Consider the following 17,095-nt stretch of genomic DNA (forward strand, 5'->3'; position numbering starts at 1 on the left):
AATATAAAAATCGAAAAGCCAGTTCAGACCCATTAATTTAAAAAAAAGAAAGAAATTAAATTCAAAACCCAAACACACAAACAAAAATCAGAAGTCAGAACAGAATTATACAAATTCCTGTATAAAGATGTTCACCATAGGATTATTTATTTAAAAAAAGGGAAACTATAGGGGCCAGCCGGGTGGTGCAGCAGTTGAGTTTACATGTTCTGCTTCAGGGGCCTGGGGTTCTCCAGTTCAGATCCCAGGTGTGGACCTACACACCACTTGTCAAGCCATGCTATGGCAGGGGTCCCACATATAAAGTAGAGGAAGTTGGGGATGGAGGTTAGTTCAGGGCCAGTCTTCCTCAGCAAAAAGAGGAGGATTTGTGGCAGATGTTAACTCAAGGCTAATCTTCCTCAAAAAAAGGAAGGAAAAAAAAGGGAAACTATAGAAACAACCAAAGTGGCTAGCAATAGAAATCAGTAAACAGATAACATATGACACAGCCACGGCATGAAAATAAATGAGATTAGGAGAACATGATTTAGTGATATTTCAACATTATTAGAATACGATGTTAAGCGAAAATTGGAAAATACTAGACACAGAATGAAATAGGACTGCAAGAAACAGCATTTTAAAACTTTTAAAATAAACTTTAAAAATTTAAAATAGATTTAGGTTTACAGAAAAATTGTGAAGATAGTACAGACAGTTCCCATATACTCCATCCCAGTTTCCTCCATTATTAACATCTTACATTAGTATGGTATTCTTGTCATAGTTAATGACATGATACTGATCCTTTATTATTAGAGTTCATATGTCATTCAGGTTTTCTTATTTTTTATCTTTTATTTTTCTGTTGCAGGATCCCATCTAAGACACCACATTACATTTATTTCTCATGGCTCCTCTTAGCTGTGACTGTTTCTTAGATCGTCCTTGTTTTTTTATGACCTTGACAGTTTTGAGGAGTACTACTCAGGAATTTTGTAGACTATACATTAATTGGAATTTGTCTGCTGTTTATATTAAATGTCAAACTGGGGGTATGGATTTTTTGAGAGGTAGACCACAGAGGTAAAACACCAATTCTCATCTCATCATATCAAGGATATATACTTCCACCATGACGTCACTGCTGATGTTGACCTTGACCAGGTGGCCAAGGTCGTAGTTGTCAAGTTTCCCCACTGTAAAGTTACTCTCTTTTTTCCTCTCTTCCCATACTGTACACTTGGAAAGGAAGACATTCTGCACAGCCCACACTCTATCACTGGGGAGTTATAATCTTTTTTCTTGAGGGAAAAATATTTACATAAATTATTTGGAATTCTTATGTATGAGAGATTTGTCCATTCTTCCTTGTTAATTTATTTTTTCAATCATTTATTTATATCACACCATCATTTTTGAAATAACTATCACCTGGTTGTAGGATTAAGAGTGATTTTTCTCATTTAAAATTTTCTATTTTTATAAGGAGCCTGTAAAATTTTATATTTCTGAAGTTTTAATTTTCCTGTTATATCTCATGTGTAAATATTAAGAAGCTGAGATGTGGGGCACCTATAACCTTTCCCTTATTCCAGGAATCTGACTCAGGCATCCTTAACCAAATCTCCAACTGGCACATGCCTCCTCCTCTCTTCTGGGCCTATAGTGAAGTCATCCTTAAAACATTTTGTTCACTTGAATCCCAGAGATTAGCAACAAGGATATATAGTCAATAGCATTTGAGCAAAAAAGGAAAAACACTTTTACTTGTGTGTTTTTGTTGCTTCTATCCGTCTTACTCCTGCCAAGGCTAACCTCGTCTTTGCCGTGGTGAGTACAAATTTATAAAAATGTATTTCCTGCTTACAGGCCATGGTATGATTCCTGTTTGGAACTCTGAGTGCTTAATATTGTTTTTTACAAATTAATATATGCATGCTATTTTTAAAGACAGAAATGCCCAGAATGTACTAACTAAACATACTCCTAATTCTCCACAGAAATACATAAGTATTACTACAAAGCATCCAGTGATAGCTGATTTTTAAAAATCACAACATACTACATGCCTTTTTTATGATCAAGTTTCTATTTGTTATTTGTATCATGAAGTTTTCTTTGGTTACATATGATGTTTGTCTCCTGTGCTAAACTAGGTTGAGAGAAGTTCAAGTATAAAACACTGTATTTACTCTCTGTCTCCATTGTCTTAAAGAAAACTTTATAAGATTTTCCCTAGTCCCCTCCTGCCCCCTGCCAATAACTCTGACACATTCCACAGATCTTCCAGTTCATTCTAAAGTCTCACTCAAGTATAAATTCTCCACCCTCTCCAACCTGATCTAAACATTCCGCGGACCAGCGGTGGAAGGGTCTTTATTTTCCCCACTATTTCCCTCTTCTCTTCCTCTGCCTCTTCCCTTCTTCCTCCCCTCCTCTTTTCCTTTCCCACTCTATTCATTACCCTCCTGCCTCTCTTTTTACTCTCATTTCCTTTTCCTCCTCCTCCTCCAATCACCATGCTACTTCCCTGGTGGTTGTTCTAGGGTTTGGTGGGAGAAGAAACAAGGGGGTTAAAATATCTTCCTGAACGACTGCTGTTGAACTGTGATGCTGACACTTCTGTGTTGTATATATGAACGTTCTAATTCCTTTTGTTGGCTTTTGTGGATTCATTAAGGACACCCTCTCCTCACAAGGTGTACCCTTTTTGGCACTATTCTTAAAGAAGACAATAGTCTTGAAAGCTGATTCTTCCATATTCCCACTCTGTTCCTGGATTTCACGGCACACCAATACAGAACTACAAGAAATGTGCAGTTACCTTGTCCTGACAGAATTCTCTAGAACAAGGCCTTTTTAATGCAGCTGTAGCCCAGCTGGTTCTACGCTAACCCTAAGTGAAACAGGCATGGCCTCATACTACCCACTCCTCCACTCCTATCCAGCCTTTTGTAGTCTGGCCTAGTCCACATACCATGACCAAAACACACACCCCATTGCTATGTTTTACAATGTAGTTTATTACCTGAGCAATCCAGATATACTGATATTGTTCCCTAGAGTTAGAATATAACGTGGCTTACATGACTGTTGGCATGAAATTGTTAAATGTTAACACTAAGCAGCCAAAGCAGGATATGTCTCACCATATGATTAAAGATTCAGGTTACTCACAAAATGAGTGGAGTATACAACCTACCACATAATATGCAATACATGATCCAGAAGTCACAGAAAGAGAGGGCCGATGGAAAGAGAATGCAGGGACACACAAGAACAGAGAAAAACCTACTCTTATATAATAAGGAATAAGAGTACAAATTCAGCTCTGTACAAAAGGGGCTATTTTTAAATGCAGTTGGTAAACATTAGTATTTAAACTGAACTTCGAAAACTCGTCTACTTCCAAAGACCAAGAATTCTTCATAAATAATGGAATCTCCATTCAAAGTCTGCATTTTGCTGAAAATGACTTTCAGTCTGGCATCATAATAATTGTACATTAAAATACAGTGACCAATATCACCTATCGTTAATTGTATATCACCTTTTAATTGCATAACCGTTACCATCATTTTTCCTTTCTTAAATTTAAAACATAGATTCCAAAATAACAAATGTGATCAAAGCACAATATATTAATTTCCTTATATATATTATTTTCTGATTTATATTTTACACAACCTGTTTTTTCTCCAGCCTGGAACCTTTCTCGTGGCAATTATGTAATCAATATTTAGGTTTTAGGATACATCCCAGAAGACTGAGAAAAATAAATGTATGGTGTATTTTATTTTCTGTCTTTTCCACTTCTTACTTTGGGATACTCTCTGTTTACAGCATTTATTGTACTGAGTGATAGCCCATCATTGTGCCTTGATAATAAAATTCAACAAAACACAGTAACTGAAGATCTAATTCTGTTTAATCATTTCATCAGGTAAGAATTTACTGTTCACTTAATATGTACTATCAGTTGTTCTAAATGCTGAGAATGCAAAGATAAATAAGACATTGTTTCTAACACAGAGGGAGTCACAGCCTAGAGGGGAATGAAATAGGCTTGTGCTTCTTCCTGACATTTTCATTCATCCTTTTCTTCATTATGGGAGCCCTTGATAACTCCCCACAGCGTATTAGTTCTTAGAAGTAATCCAGAGGTGAATTAGAAGGTATTTAACCAGGTAAGGACTCATAGTCTGTTGTTTTTTGAGATATCACTCTTGCTGCTAGTCAGAATAGAACCTAGCAGTCCAGTTCTAGTCATTGAAGAAAGTCTGCATTTCTCACTATGCTTTATAGAACCAGAATTTAGCACAGGCCCCAGCAAAAAAGTAAATGCTTAATATTTCTTCTTAAATTGTTGAGTTAACACATTAATTAAACTTTGCAAGTATTGCTTTCCTTATAGCTCCTGAACCTATTGTGTCCCTTCATTTTTGTCTGTCCCCCTCACTGCCTATGATGGTTGGACCTCAGTTGCACAGTTATAACATTTAGACAGCATACCAGCCTGTCAAACACTCGTTTTCCATACTTCACCTTGTTTCAGTTTTCCTTGGTTTGTCCTACCTCGATATTGTACATATTTCATCTCTTTACACCTTTCAACTTTTCCACTCTTGCTATAAGCAACTGAAGATCCCTCATTAATACTATAGCATGGCCAGGAAATTACACAAGTACAATATCATGTTGCCAATAATAGCAGTATGAAGTGCTATGCTAGCAGAGAAGAATGTGTGATAACTATGCCTGAAGGGGTCAGAGAAGATTTCATAAAAGAGATGATCTTTAGAAAACTAGAAAGGAAATTTTTTAGTTGGAAAAGAGAGGAGTAGTTAACTTCGCTGTGGGGAAAAACTCTCAGCAGTGACAGAGACACATGAGCAATTGAGTATGATCAAGCAACAATAATTAGTTTAGTCTAGTTTTATTGTGGAAATAATTCAAGAGAGTGTGAGGAGCTGGAACTGTGTGTCAGACTGGACTGTAAAGAACCTGGTGCAAAATGATAACAGATTTGAACTTTATCCTCTGGCAAGTGCTTTTATTATGTGAGATTAAAAGGATGAGATACGTGTCTTAGAATGATAGCACTGGTGAAACTGTGATGCTGGATCTGAAGAAAAAGAGCAAGGAGTCAATGAGAGCACTTAGACAAGGACACTGCTTAGGAATAAACCATGATTGCCATAGGCCTGAACTAGGTCTTGGTGAAAAATAATATAATACAAATAATATTTAGGTCTTTATGAGGGAAGTAGGTGAAAGAAAGGAGTCATATATTCTTTCACCAATTTATTCAACAGTGAATTGCACATACTGAGCAAAGTGCTATATTCTGTGGCTAGAGCAACAGACAAAACTGATAAAAATTCTTGGTCACATGGTGCTTAATTTTTGGTAGGTGAGATAAGCATTAACCAAATATGCAAAATAAATATAGTATGAAAAATGATAACATTATTAAAGGAAATTAAGAGGGAAAGAAGATGGGGGCAAAAGAGTAGTAGGAATTTTAAATGGAAAGTCTTAGTGAGACCTGAATTTCAGAGAGGCAGTCATGCAGATCCCTGGGAAAGAACATTCCAGGCAGAGGGAAAGGCAAGTTCAAAGTCATTATTTGGATGAGCAGAAAAGTAGTGAAAGATGAGGTCAGAGAGTAGAGAGATGTATAAAAGATGTTTCTACGTGGTCAGTATTGTCTTTAATTGAGTTATACAACCAGAAGTAGATCCTTACTCTACAGGTAGATTTTGAGTTGGGTTTTGCACAGATTTGAGTTTTCTGAAGAAAAGCCAGGAGAAACATTCAGTGAGCTAACAAAAGTTTGACTTGTCAGTTCAGAAAGCAGAAGGGGAATACAGAGTAAGAGGAACTATACAACAAGTTTGGAAAAGATCAGTCCTAAAATTAGAAGAAATGAAGGGCTGACTCAAAAGTGAAAAAAGAGAGTTCAAAAAAGTAGATTGTGAACAGCATTGAAAACGTTCTGTAGAAGTCACATAGGTAAAAACTGAAAGTAGGTCGTTGTATTTGGTGATTGAGACTGTTAGTGACCTAAGCAAGAGCACTTTTAATGGGTTAGTAGGGGGAGAAGCAGATCACTTCCAGTCTGTGGACTGTGTGGACGTGAGGGCGAGAAAGGAAAATGAAGGCTGAGCATTTTTGTTTGTGAATGCATGGAGAAGTTTATCTTTTTCTTCTTTTTTGGATCACTTAAAAACTATGCTTGGTTACACCAAGAGTTTTGGTAAACTTAAAATTCTTAATTCCTATTATGCTATTCTGATCAAATTTAATACAAGAACTTCAAGGAAGCAACAACTTGCTTTATTGTGCTGGAATTAGCGGAGTGATCTGGCTGCTGAATAGAGTCTAGCAATCTGGGAGAGCAGGAAAAACATGTGATCCCAAGTGAAAAGATCTGGATTTCAAAGATGAGTCTATTAAATAGTATCGAGCAGAGTGTTCAACTTCTTTGAACCTTAGTTTCCCTATCTATAAATTAGGGATGCTAATCACATCTGCCTCAAAAGTCTTTTATGAACATGAAACCAGTGAATATATATATATTTTACAAACAGCATTTAAACTTACAAATGTTGGTTCTTGTTATGATTAGTAACAGTAGATTTTAGAGACGTTGAGTTGGAGACTCAGAATTCAATGAGGTGTGGGCCAGTTGCACAATGGATATTGTGTCTGACTATGAATCAGAATTCAATGAATGACAATTTATTTCTTATGATTTTAGGCAAGTCATACTTCCTGAATTTCAAACATAGTATCTGTAAGGAGGTATTAAAAACATAAATATCAACCAACCTAAAAGTGTATAACTTTCTTCCTATTTTGACCAATTTTATTGTTTTTAAAGCACTTAAGAAATTATTTTTAATTTGAATTGTCTGTCGTACAGGAAATTTTCACTGCAAATTATGAAACATTGTATATCTATAAAGTTTTATATGTTTTACATGTCTTCATTCCAATAATACTCTGATGTAATTAGATTTTACCTGTAACTGGTATTCATTTTAAATATATATGTATCTTCTTCTGATTCTAAAGAAATATTTTAATAGTTCCAAAATAGTCTTTAGTGCAAATAGAGCACCTTTGATTTTCTTTATAAGATCATTTTTCATAACCTTTATATTGAACATCTTATATCACTTTAATGTTGCTCTTTGAAATTCTATTTCTGATCTCTTCAACATCAAACAGAGAAGGAAACATACCAAAACCTCATCACAGTACTTCCCTTAAGGGATCCAGGATAAGGTCTCCTGGCACAGTATGTTAACTCATCACTTATCTGGGTGCTTAAGCTTATTTCGTCTCTGCTTAAAAAGAAAAGGTCAGATTCATGTTGCTGATATTCAAGCATATGGATCTCTGGCATTCTGCTTTAAGGCCAGAATATAGTTCAAATGCACTCACCTTTTCAATTAAATATCACTTATATTGTCTATATACTTGGTATTCAGAAGACAGAAATCTTTTTTAGCCAATATCAGTGAAATGCTTTTTGTGTACACTTTCCCCAAAGAGTGCAACTTAATTTTGTACTAAACATCTCCTATCAAAAGCCTAGTTGAGAAATTGAATGTTCAAAGGAAGATGTATATCAACTAAATCTAGAGAATATTTAAAAATGATAGCTATGTATCCAGTTCTGGTAAATATTACTTTTAGATTCTCAGATGCGAAGACCTTAACTTTGCATTTTACAATTAATGGGTTCCTCAGCAGGATTTCTTCCTCTCTCTACCTCTTTGATTTTTACTTTTATTCTTTTGGATGTACTATGATACAGTGATAAGAGTATGGGATTTCACATTATAGAACTATTCATTTGAATGCAAACAGCTTTTGAAACTTTATGATTAAGCAAGTTTCTTAACCAAGATGATTCCTTTCCTTTTCTGTAAAATGGAAGAATATGTACATAGATACTTTTTCTGTGTTTTGATAATTAAATAAAATAATATGTATACATTGACTGATGAAAAATAGAACCTCAGTAAACACTGATTGTCTTCTTTCTAATATCTTTGGTTGTTATATCCTTTTTAATGTAAAGAATCTGAGATTATTTTATGGAAGCACGTACATTAATAAATTAATAAATGTATATTTGATACCAAAATCTGCTCAAGAAAAAGATGAAGGAAAAGGATTTGGTGGAAATCGGGCCATCGAAACAAAAATGATCTCCCATAAGTAAACTACTATAGTGGCATTAATTAATTTTTTTAACTTAATTAATTTTGTTTTTTCATTATTTTGATATTTGCCAATTTTAATTCTGTTTTAATTATTTGTTTGGGTGAATTCCTATAGACAAGGATGGGGTGGTAATAAATTGCAATATGTTTAAAATAAAAAATATCAAAGAATACTGTGAACTGCTTTGAGAATATGTAGTTATTTTATTATTCATAAACTTATTCATTGTTTTTTACAAACATATTATTCACTGAGAAAGATCCTCAATTAAACCAGGCTTTTTGGAATATGTCTATTGACTACACTTTGTCTGGCCTTGCAGACCAGTGTGTTCAAAAACCTCAATTCAGTATGTTTATCATCACAAATATCTGATCCCAAAATGGTGTTTCTCATAATGAAAGAGTCTGGAAGATGAGGTCATCTCAGAATTGAGTTGATAGACATAAGATTAAAGGATACTAGACTCTAAAATTCAGATTCTAGGGGACCGGCCCCGTGGCTGAGCGGTTAAGTCCACACGCTCTCCTGCTGCGGCCCAGGGTTTTGCCAGTTTGGATCCTTGGCGTGGACATGGCACCACTCACCAAGCCTCGTTGAGGTGGTGTCCCACATGACACAACTAGAAGGACCCACAACTCAAATATACAACTATGTACTGGGGGGATATGGGGAGGAAAAGCAGGGGAAAAAAAAAAAATATTGGCAACAGTTGTTAGCTCAGGTGCCAATCTTTAAAAATAAATAAATTGATAAATAAAATAAAATAAAATTCAGCTTCTAAATGTCCATCCTTACCTCAAATCCACGTGCATTGTAAGAAACAGCAAATTTCTATCAAATAAAGTAATTGTTCTCAAAGTGTAAAAAATTCACAATTAGTGAATAAAATATGTACCGTGATCATCCAAATCAATAAATTATGATATCAGAATTTTAATATAAATAGGTAAAAAACATCTAATAATAAAGTCTTCAAATGTATCCAATGATTGATGATGACAGAACTATTTGATACTACATTCAATAAACATTGGTGTTGCTCAGTATGCACCAGATATTGTTGAAATTCTGAGAATAGAGCAAACATAGTGAACCCGTAGAATGAAACTGTCAACCAAGATGCTGATTAGCATTGAAAGAAAGGGGAGATTGGAATTTCAGTGTATTTTCAGAGAAATTTTACCAGTGTAAACTCAAATATTTTTCCAAGTCTGCTTCTTCGTACTTTGTGATTTTATAATTTTGCTAGCAATATTAATCAGTAATCAAAATATTTACACATTGTGTGCTGACCAAATGTCCTCCTATATTGATGATTTTTGTTTCAGCAATACTTAATCGCATTTACTACAAACGGCTATGAGCAGGATTTTCGAATGTTCAGCACACGCTTCACTCTATGTGAGCACATTTTGGCAGTTCTAGGATATCTATAACTTGGAAACGTAAACTCAATCTCACACTTAACCAGGACCCTAACTAAGATATAAATTGCTGAGTAACAATTTTCAGTGTTATGGAAAAAATTATTTACATATATCCATACACACATAACATGTAAACTGAACCATTTCCAGAGGACTGTAAATAGCACGTCGAATGCCCTCATTTCTCAAGCGGAGCATACACTGGATTTCTATTTGAGAAACTTTATTACAATTGGCTCCCTTCCAGATATGTATCTCTAGTCTTGGTTTTATTCAGAGAGTTACAAGCCTATTTGGAGCTTTTCCTAAAGTGCAGAGCTAAGAAAAATATATATCTTTCTAATATTTCTTCCTCTGGCTTATATTTTAGGCTACTTTCTGGTTCTAAACTTGTCATTGGCTAGTAAGTTTACAGCGTGGTTTTCTTTATAGAAAAAATTTTCTGGAGTTGCATTCTTTCTGCCATGATTAATTTATGATTTGGTAAATAGGTTAGCGGCATCTGTAAAAGAGTTTTGAAGAGCGAGGGAGAACAAGTATTAAAGAGCTATAAAGATTGCCCTTGAGCCTGGGCCTACAGAAATGGCCCTGTGAGGTCAGTATATGGCTGTATAAATTGCCAGATTGTGCAACTGTGTCTGTCTCTCTTAAAGTGAAGCTTCAGTTTCTTAAGAAAAAATTTATATATATATATATATACATACACCTATATGCATATATACACTCAGAAAATTAAAATTGTTATAATATTTACTTTCAGAAATAAAAATGATCTTTAATCATCTATTTTTCAAATGATTTTCCCAGCAATTCTCTTATTTTGACAATTTTAAAGTCATTGGTATATTTAGAAGGCAAATTATTTAAAGATTTATTTTAACAGAACTTTGTACCACGTATTTTTCAGTTATATAGTGATGCTAATTTTTGTTAATATATCCTTTAATATAGAACTAACTTTTAAAAATTATTTTATTTTGACCTAACCAAGTTTCTCTGCAGACATTCACTGAGATCATGTCATTTGTGTATTGATATTGCAACTGTACCCTTGATGTCCCCACAGACTTTCATTGATTTAGTTTAGTTTTCCATTTAGAATGTGATTTCTTACAGCCTTGCATTGACTTCTGGGGAATTTTGTGATGGCAGAAAGCCCCATAGATTTAAATAATAGAGATGCATACTTATTTCTTAATACATATACTATTTCCTCGCTTACTCGAAAACATTAACATATTTCTGAGGTATAAATAACATATAATTTTCTTTAGGTAAGATTAACATGAACTTTTATTGACCTATGTGGTTGAGTGAGAAACAATTTTCATGGATAAATTGTACTTTGGGATCTCATCATTATTATAATTTTTCAAAAGAAAATTGAAATTCCTCTTTCATGAGTTAACCCTAAAATTAAATCTTCCAAATAATGTTAGCAGCCCTAATCTGTGTGTATGTTTATTGCTTTTGTCCTAAAAAAGTATTTATCCATTTTTAAATGGATTTAAAAATGGATTTCCTTAGCACTTTGAATTTGTAATGAATGAAACATAACGATTTAAATGAACAAATTTTCTGTAGAATATAATTCACTAAGGACATTTTACTATCACTTGTTTGTTTAAGAACTGTCATTTGAAGACCAGCTAATGCATTTGGTGTTATAGTGTTAACTTCCTATTAGAAGCACTTATTTTAAATTCTCTGCCTGTGAAACGAGGCACAAAAGGGTGTATTTGTGACTTATAAAATACAATTAAACTAACTGGGTGTATTTAAATAAAAACTTTATCTTGGTCTTACTATAAATATGTTCTACCTAAACTAGCTATTCTTATGGAAGTATTAGAGGCAATATCCTCTTGAAAGAATTATGTGTATTTCTATAAAGGGTTTTCAAAAATTTCTTTTAAAGTATTGAGTATGTTGAAATAAAATAACAGATGTTTCAATGTTTAATTCTAAGCAACAGACATAATGTTGTGTAAAGATTTTTGGAAAATTAAATTTAAATGATTATATGCTGCACTTATATCTTAACCTCTCTTAATCTACCATAAAAATATGATCCTATGAGTTACTGTCACAAAGAGAAGCACATTATATTCTTAGGAAAACATAAAGTAACTTTTTGTGACAAAGCCTTTTTTTTTTAAAAAAAAAATACACTATTATACTTCTCGTGGTCAAAGTGTGAATTAGTTGTTTTTTCAGTATCTTCTGCCAATAGGAGGTTTTGTGATAGCTTATTGGTCATAGTCACTAGTAGTATTTCACCTGTCTTAGGTGTTAGAGAATGTTTCACTCTGTCAGCCAGCCACTTGTTTGCTTTGAAGTTAAATTGGAACATGCTTCCAAAATAGCTTTATAAACATCATCCGATACTTGAATAACATCAGTCATTGAAAAACCAGCATAAGCATGTCACAATCATGTTAACTACCTGATAAATATCAGATGTAGCCATATCCTCCATAAAATAACATGCGATTTTTATGTAATAATACATTTTTTTCTAAGTGTAAATGAAAGGAAATAATGGCATTATTACAAGAAAAATTTCATCTGCCTCATACAATTGGCATTAAATAAATATACCTTTCCATACATTACTATACTCTTTCCCGTAGTATTTAATTTATAAAATAAAAGCATCCACATCCGTTTGTTACTAAAAACATAAGATATACTTGCTATCTATAAGCAAGCGGAATTAAACAAAATTCATTAAAACAAACTGACAATGAAAATCAGCATATGGTGGGCCAAATGAGTGGTTTAGGGAAGCTGTTACATGGCAATTGAAAAAGATAGATTGATATTATTTGAGGAAAAAAAGGAATGTGGAAGATGGGCTTCTATAAGCCTTTGAAATGCATTAGAGAAAAACAAGAAAAAGAAAGATTATTATTTGGCAAGGATTGCATATTCCTTATCTCATGGTAGTTAACAGAGTGAATGTTTTATTTCTGCTAGAACAGAGGTGATACTACACAGATAAGCTGCTGCTGCTGCTTTTTTTTTTTTTTAAGGAAGATTAGCCCTTAGCTAACACCTGTGTCAATCCTCCTCCTTTTGCTGAAGAAGACTGGCCCTGAACTAATGTCTGTGCCCATCTTCTTCAATTTTACATGTGGGACACCTCCACAGCATGGCTCGATACACAGTGCACAGGTCTGCGCCTGGGATCTGAACCAGTGAACCCTGGGCCACTGAAGTAGAATGCATGAACTTAACTGCTATGCCACTGCGCCAGCTCCAATAACTTATTTTTAATTGTTGATTAGTCTTTCAATGCTAAACTATGTTAATTGATTTTTTCTTCTTGTAAAAAAGTAGAATCCCCAGAGAGAGTTTTCCTTTCTTCCATTGTTTCTTTAATTATTATTTTTCCCAATTATTTCCCATGTCTGGCCACTTCAAAATCAAGTTGAGATTTTGCATGCAGGTCCATCTTCCAGAAAAAAAATCTGTTGAAATATATGTAAAGGAAGAAACAAACACATGATGGAAGTCTAGATCTTAAAAATATCTCTATACAGATAGATAGCTATGCATACATATAAATGCATATATTAGTGACTAATGTATATTTTAATTTCTGAGTAGAAATGTCAGAGTAGTTAGAATTTACTAATGCTTTTCAAGCATATTATTAAACAAAATAGGATGTTCAGGTTTAGAAATTTTAATGTTTTTTAAAAACAGTGTAGATTTACATCATTTTCGAGCAAGACAAAGATAGAAGATCCAAAAAGATAGGAAAAAAATCTTTTCCAGTGAGGAAGATAGAAAAAAATGGTCACCAAAAAAAGGGAAACTTAGACAACTACAGTGTAGAAAAGGTAGTAATACCTTCAAGAGTATCGCTTCAGTAGAGAGCGTTTTTTGCTGCCTCCCAGGATCTTTTAACTTGAGTTATCTAATACCTTCAAGTGATGCTGTAGTCCATCCATATAAAGCTGGCTCTTTTTGTGGCAAGATAGCCAATTATGCAACATTTACTATTATCTTAGTTTCAGTGTCTTCCCAGAATGTGCTCCATGTCAAAGCTTCCTTCAGATTTGGTGGGCTTTCAGACTCTACTACCAGCAATATGAACATTATTATTATAACATTGTAAAGCTGAGCCCACCACTGGTGTTTAGTTATCTCCAGCCTCTCCAATAATTGCTCCTACAGATTCCACCTCTAATAGAGTCTTAAAACTTCCTAGATATTTCTTTTAGTCTTGGATAAAGTGTGATTGTAATGAATGCCTTAGAAAGAAGAAATTTACATTTAATACATTTCTATTATTAATATATATTACCCTAGTGAGGGAGCTTTATATTCTTGAACTGATTTGATTATTGCATTAATTTCATTTTCTAGATAAGTATACTAAATCTCAAAGAGTTGAAATAACTTGCCCAAGACAGCATGAGATGATAAAAGCAAGCACAACCCCGGGTTTTGCAGTAGACTCAAAAGTGAAAACACTGAGCCAAATGAACTCTGATTCTATGTGTGTGTAGAGAATGATTCAGTGCACATATTCAGTATTTAGAGAATTATGCTGCTAAAATGTCAAAAGGCTACTGATAAATTCTCATCCTTAAGCCTTAACAACTGTTTCCATGGCAAATACTAATTTACTCAGAATTTGAATATAAAAATCTCCAATAGATACATATTTAGGAACCCCCTTAGAATTAATAGATTCTTATTTCAAAATAAAATGAAGTGACATCAGATAAGTGCTGGTTAAAATTTATTTGAAGTTATTTACATTTTATATGGTCTCATTCCCTCAAGGTTTTAGAATATAACTAGAACACATTGAAATATTAATAAAGTTTTATAAAGATAATTTTAATTACTAAGAACTTTACAATGGCAAGTCTCAACAGAGTTGAGAAAATTATTTCAGCTTTCTCTTATTCACAGTTTCCAAAAGAAGGTGAGTTACCTCACTTATTTAGCACACAAATGTCAATAGAATTACCTCCTTTATTACCAGATTTTTATACCTAGAATTTCCTGCTTATACAATTAAAACAAAGAGCTTCAGTAGAAACTCAAATGTACTCTGAAACATTTTACCTAATGATTTCAAAATTATTTTGGGGGTCAGCCCTGGTTGCCTAGTGGTATTCTCTGCTTTGGTGGCCCCAGTTCAGTCCTGGGCACAGACGTACACCACACATCTGTCAGCAGCCATGCTGTGGTGGTGGCTCACATAAAAAAAAAAAAAACGAGGAAGATTGGTAGCAGACATTAGCTCAGGGCAAATCTCCCTCAGCAAAAATGAAAGAATAAAAACAAATAAAAAAATAAATAAAACAGTACTTCTCACTTAAAAAACATTATTTAGGAAGGCTAGAAGGAAATACATTAATTGCTGGCACAAATACTTTAGGGTGAAGAAATTATATGTGCTTTATTTTCTTCTTATTGTTTACTTTTCCCTAATTTCCTACAATGAGCATTTGCTATTTTTAATAACAAGAAAAAATAAGCTACACTTTAAAATATTTAAGTTCACTATTATGTGAGAAATAACAAATAATTCTATTTTATGGGATTAAAATTAAAAGGGGTGAAGGATTTAAGTTGAAGATGGATTGAACCAGAAGACAAATGATTTTAACATATGTTTGTAGTAATAGTGTATTACTTATGCATAGTAAAAAACTGAAACTGAACCCCTTTTGATTTGGTATATGAAAATAAATGAACTTTATTTCCATTTGATAGGCAGTCAAAATATACTATAGCTTGTCATTTTACTTTTTCTAATAGATCTCATTTTGATTCTTGTTTCTATACTCTGTTCCTCCTATCTGAAATGCCTTTCTTCTTTATTTCTTCCCAAAGATTATTCATTTTTCCATGCCCTGCCCATGTTTTCCATCTTCCTAGATAAGTTCTCTAAAATGAGTTCTATTGATTTTACTCCTAGCTAAGAAAAATTCATCTCAATTTCCAAGTGCAAAGTCTATACTCAAATCTTATTTCCCAAATTATCTTTCTTTTTGCTTAGGAATCTGGTAATTTCTATAGTGGTTTATAAAGCAAAAACAAACAAACAAAATAGAAAATGCATGATGACAGATGTTAGGGGAAATGAGCATGCACTGGCATGGTTGGTAGGAGAATAAATTGATATAGCTGATAGCATAGCTAAGCAACAGAAAAGAAACTGACACTCTGAAACAAATAGTCTATATATTTAAACATTTATACAATTTAATAATTTATAAATAAAAGATCATCTTTATGCTCATGTACTCACTCATTCATACAGGTTCACAGTTTTTGGGAGGACCATAACCTATTTGGATCATGGGCAAATATAAAGAAACATTATGGAGTGAATATGATTATAATAGGCCTTATACAATGATGCTATGGTGTCTCTCCCAACTCGGGGAAATAAGTGAAAGCTTCCTTGAAGAGAAGAGTTATGAAACAAATATTGGTAGGATATTTGGGAACTAGGGTCAGGCTTTAGATACAGTCATGTGTGATAACATGAAGATTTTTCATATCTGGCCGAATGGTTTAAAATTTGATAACATCTTTGGGATATGTTTTAAATAAAGAAAGGGAGTGCTAAATTTAAAGAGCTCTCTGGCAGCACTATGAAGATTGGATTGGAGTTGGAAATACAGTAGATTCATGAAAGCTAATTAAATGGCTCTGGCTGTGATCCAGGGTAGAAATGAAAAGGTTCTTAACAAAAGAATGGTGATGGTGTGGTGGTGTTGTGGTGGGTGGGGAGGCTGGGGGGGAGGGGAAGGAGAGGGAGGGTGATAGCAAATAAGGAGCAGTTTTGAGAGGTATTTCAGATACCAATTTGACCAAATTTAATGATTTCTTAAGATATCAGAAATAGGGGTATAAAAGGAATCTGGGCCTTTTTCAAATCATGAAACACAAACAAAATAATTATATTTTATAGCACATTGGGAGAGATAGCTTAGCTTTGACCAAAGGTCATTGTTTGACAATAGGACAGAGATGAACAATATCCAGGCACACCACAACAGGAAACTGCTCGAGATTACTTCTGGACTTCTGCTAATGTAACTGAGTGAATGGTAGATAGTTCCTTCAAGTGTATGTTTTGAGGCCTGCAACAGCTGATGAGTAAAGTTTTGGACAAGTTATATAAATCCAAGTGCAGATAAATCAGCAAGTAATTAGAAATTTTAGTCTGTATTTCAGGAGAAAGCAGTAGTAGGAAACGGGGATTTAAGGATTATTGAGCTTTAGGTGGTGGCACAAAGCCATGGGTATGCTTGAAATCACACAGAATATAAATAAATAAAATGAGAGCAGGTCAGTGAAAGAATCCAGGAAGCACTAAAGTTTAAGGAGCTAGAATGAGTTGAGCATCCAAGAAAAAACACTGACAATAAGCATATAGAGAAGTTAGTAGAACGATCGAT

Source organism: Equus asinus, chromosome 11 (genome assembly GCF_041296235.1).
Source record: "Equus asinus isolate D_3611 breed Donkey chromosome 11, EquAss-T2T_v2, whole genome shotgun sequence".
Lineage (NCBI taxonomy): Eukaryota > Metazoa > Chordata > Mammalia > Perissodactyla > Equidae > Equus > Equus asinus.